Here is a 4,081-nt window from a genome sequence, read left to right as displayed (position 1 = left end):
AATTTTGGAAATTCACTTGCTGGAAATGTACTGGCCTTCCTGACTTTTCCTGTCACATACCTCCTTCTGACAATCTGGGTTCCTCCTATGCAGTCCCCAGTCACTCCTCTGATCCAGTCTCCCCGACCCCCACACACATCCATCTGTGGTCCAGGGAATGGTACTTTCCTGTTGGAGGGGCAGATGTGGTTCCAGTACTGGGGGATGCTGACCTCAGCCTTCCACCATGACATCCTGAGGCCCTCCAGGGGGCACATGGCCTACTCTGTCCAACTGATGGTGGTGAGTCCACCTCTCTTTCATCTGCACATATCACACCAAGCTCAATCCATAGTTCACTCTCAAACAGATATATCTGTCAAACATCCATCAGACACAGCCCCCCAGAATAATGCGGTCAATCCCAGAGACACACACGTCACACACTGGAAGTGCACAAACACATTGTCAAATGCTGAAACTCTCTTCTACAGCCAAGCCTGTTCCCTCTTGCAGACACATGGACACATTATTACCCATCTTATGTGGCACACACTTCAACACACATGTGCTACTGCCATATAGAGGTAAGAATTTGCAGCTATGATGGGGCTGCATCTGGGCCCCCAGAGTCCTCAGCTCTGGCTGGGAACCACTGTTCTGGGACAGATTCAATTATCAAGGGGAGAAAGTCTCACCTGCAGAAGGAGGGAGAGCTGGAGAAGGAGAGGAAATGGAGGCCCTTGGACTTCCTGGACATCCTCCTCTTTGCCAGAGTGAGTGTGGGCAGGAGAGGCCTGAGCCTTTGGGCAGAAGCACACAGGAAGGGCAGACCCTGCACACTGGCCCTGCCTCCACAGATGAAGACTGGGAGCAGCTTGTCTGACAAGGACCTCCATGCCGAAGTGGACAAGGTCATGTTCAAGGGTCAGGACACAACAACCAGTGGCATCTCCTGGATCCTCTATTCTCTGGTCTCCCACCCTGCGCATCAGCAGAGGTGACAGAAGAGATCCAGAGGCTCCTGGGGGATGGTGCCTCCATCACATGGTGAGTGTCCTGGAGATGGAAGAATCCTGTCCCACCTAGGTAGAGAGAATCCTGGTTGTCCAGTCCTGCCTGCCCTCAGGTGGGCTTCCTTTCAGGGACCATCTGGACCAGATGCCTTATACCACACATGTATCAGGAGGCACTGAGATTCTACCCACCAGTACCAGTTATTGGCAAAGAGCTCAGCAAGCCCATCACCTTCCCTGTTGGACACTCCTTACCTGCATGTATAAACTTCATCTCACCACTCAGCTAATCACTCTGTAGGACCACATGGTAGATCAGAAATCCACGTGTGCTTTTCTAGTTGTGTGATGACATGACTATTGTACCCAACTTAAGGTAATTATTTACTCTGTAAAGTCACTTGCTCATTGGAAGAAAAGCTATGAGTAACCTAGACAGCGTATTATAAAGCAGAGCCATTACTTTGCCAACAAACATCTGTCTAGTCAAAGCTATGGTTTTCCAGTAGTCATGTATGGATGTGAGAGGGACCATAAAGAAAGCTGAGCACTGAACTGTGGTGTTGGAGAAGACTCTTCAGAGTCCCTTGAACTGCAAGGAGACCAAACCTGTCAATCCTAAAGGAAATCAGTCCTGAATATTTATTGGGAGGACTGATGTTGAAGCTGAAACTCCAATACTTTGGCCACCTGATGCGAAGAAATGACTCATTAGAAAAGACCCTGATGCTGGGAAAGATTGAAGGCAGGAGGAGAAGGGGACAACACGAGTCTGAGCAAGCTCTGGGAGTTGGTGATGGACAGGTAAGCCTGGCGTGCTGCAGTCCATGGGGTCACAAAGAGTCAGACACTACTGAGCACTGAGCAGCTGAACTGAGCTAGGATAAGGTGTGTGAAATGCATGACACAGAACATGAACACAGCAAAAGCTCAACAAACAAATGTTTGCTCCTGAATGTCATCTTGTAATAGGCCCTAAAATTCTAATTCCTTGAGATGTGAAGGCTTCAGAGAAGAGCAGACAGAAGCCAGAGGTGTGATTCTTCCATATGGGGTCTAAATATTGGAAGGAGCTCAGGAACTCCACTGTTATGGGTCAGATGGCCCAGTCTCTGAGGAGCCCTCTGATGGATGGCAGAGAACAGTCAATGATGAGGTCTGAGAGCCCTGCCATGGCTGGAGGCTACCCATTGGCTCACCTCCAAGTGGGTCTGAATTCCAGCCCTGCCACTCCTAGTTCTGTGATCACAGACACATCCCTTATCTCTTGGAGGCTCAGGGGCTTCATCTCATCACAGGGACAGGACTACCTTCCTTGAGGGCTGTGTGAGGATTAAATGAGTTATTGCACGTTCCCCAAGGGCCATGATGGCACTTGATAAATATAGGTTGTCACCTGAGTTGCTCCTAAATGTAACCTGTGAATTATTTTACTTCTCAATTTGGGGCCATGGTTAGCTAGTCCTAATCTGTGCTCATGTGCTTTGTCATGCCCAGACTGCCTGTCTTGCAAGACCACCATTTCTTTTAGAGTGATGGAAATACTGTTGCAGAAGTTGGTCTGTCAAGAAACCAAGCACCGCATTCGGAAAGTCGGAAATTTCAGGTTTACTACGCTGGTGAGCCCAGAGGAGTTAACACTTCCAGTTCTGAGGCTTGAAAAACCGAGTTACAGAGCTTTTATAGACAGGGCATGACACCAGACTTTAGTGGGCATCTCTAACTCTTTATAGGCTAGTTCAAACTAGGGGTGTCCTGCAGGCAGAAGCAGCAGTTAGGACACAGCAGGGGAGATGCCTGACCTTTCCATAAACATGGTTAAGCATGATTACAGGGGCTGGGTAATTGACATGGGTGATGGAAGTAAGTTTCAGCTGCTAGCATTGTAAGTTTCTGTCTTTCTGAAACTATGTAACTTACATGACTTTGCAGGAGCTAGCTGAGTTGCAGAAGCAGAAAGAGCATGAGGTTATTTCCAGCTGGGTGCAAGGTTTTAAATTTTCCTCTTCAGTATGATGGCCAAGGGAGAAGGGGATTGGATGCTCTCTCCATACCAACTCCTTCACCTGCTCCTGCTCTGGGATACTTGTCCCCTGGTGGACTGGTGGGAGGAGTTTGACCTCACTTGTCCTGGCCCCGGTACTCTCTCTTCAGGTGTTTGACTCATCCTAGTCTGCACCAGGTCCTGCTGGACACAACCATGCCTTCCTCCCCTTCTCAGGAGGATCGGGTGAGGCCTTTGTACTTGGGGAAGAGGTGTGACTGGTTGCTACCCCATGTGTGTGACTGTCTACATTCATATGAAGTACACACAGTTATGTTCTTGTATGCTGATGTGTTTGTTAAGAAGGCATGGGTCTCCATGTATAAGAATTGCATCAGGGCCTGCCATGGAGATATTGACCTCCTGACATCCACAATGATTGGCCACATTTCCATGTCAGTGGCCTGTCCAAATTATTCTTGGATTTTGGTCACTTTAAGAGTATGACTTTTTAATTTTAGAAGTTTTCATGAAAGTTGAACTTCAGATGTTTGTTTCACAATTATCAGTCATCTTTAAAAGTGGTTTTCTCTCTTACCGCATTCCTAGTCCAGCGCACTGCCTTTTCTGCTTAATTCACCAACTAGCCCCTCTCTATATCTGTCCTGTTTGCATGAGCTTGGATTTCCAGCTGCCCTCCATGCCCTGAGGTTTCAAGTCAGGTCTGTGATCAGTTACAGTTGCCATTTGAAGAAAGTTACACAGTCATGTGTGTGTTCTCTATTTCTGTAGTCCATCCCAACAAAATTTTGGCTGTATATTCCTATAAGCATTACACTTCTCCCAGCTGCTAAAATTCTTTTTGTGTTCAGTTCAGTTCAGTCGCTCAGTCGTGTCTGATTCTTTGTGACCCCATGAATCGCAGCACATCAGGCCTCCCTGTCCATCACCAACTCCCAGAGTTCACTCAAACTCATGTGCATCGAGTCAGTGATGCCTTCCAGCCATCTCATCCTCTGTCGTCCCCTTCTCCTCCTGCCCCCAATCCCTCCCAGCATCAGGGTCTTTTCCAATGAGTCAACTCTTCTCATGAGGTGGCCAA

At 48.1% G+C, this 4,081-nt stretch overlaps 1 pseudogene; it reads left to right on the top strand.

Annotated features, from left to right (window-relative positions):
- The first annotated feature begins 545 nt into the window (after positions 1-545).
- The window catches only part of LOC104984626, a 9,724-nt pseudogene continuing 6,188 nt past the window's right edge, over positions 546-4,081 (top strand).

Source organism: Bison bison, unplaced genomic scaffold, assembly GCF_000754665.1.
Source record: "Bison bison bison isolate TAMUID 2011002044 unplaced genomic scaffold, Bison_UMD1.0 scf7180017864033, whole genome shotgun sequence".
NCBI lineage: Eukaryota > Metazoa > Chordata > Mammalia > Artiodactyla > Bovidae > Bison > Bison bison.
This window is presented reverse-complemented; position numbering and strand designations above follow the sequence as displayed.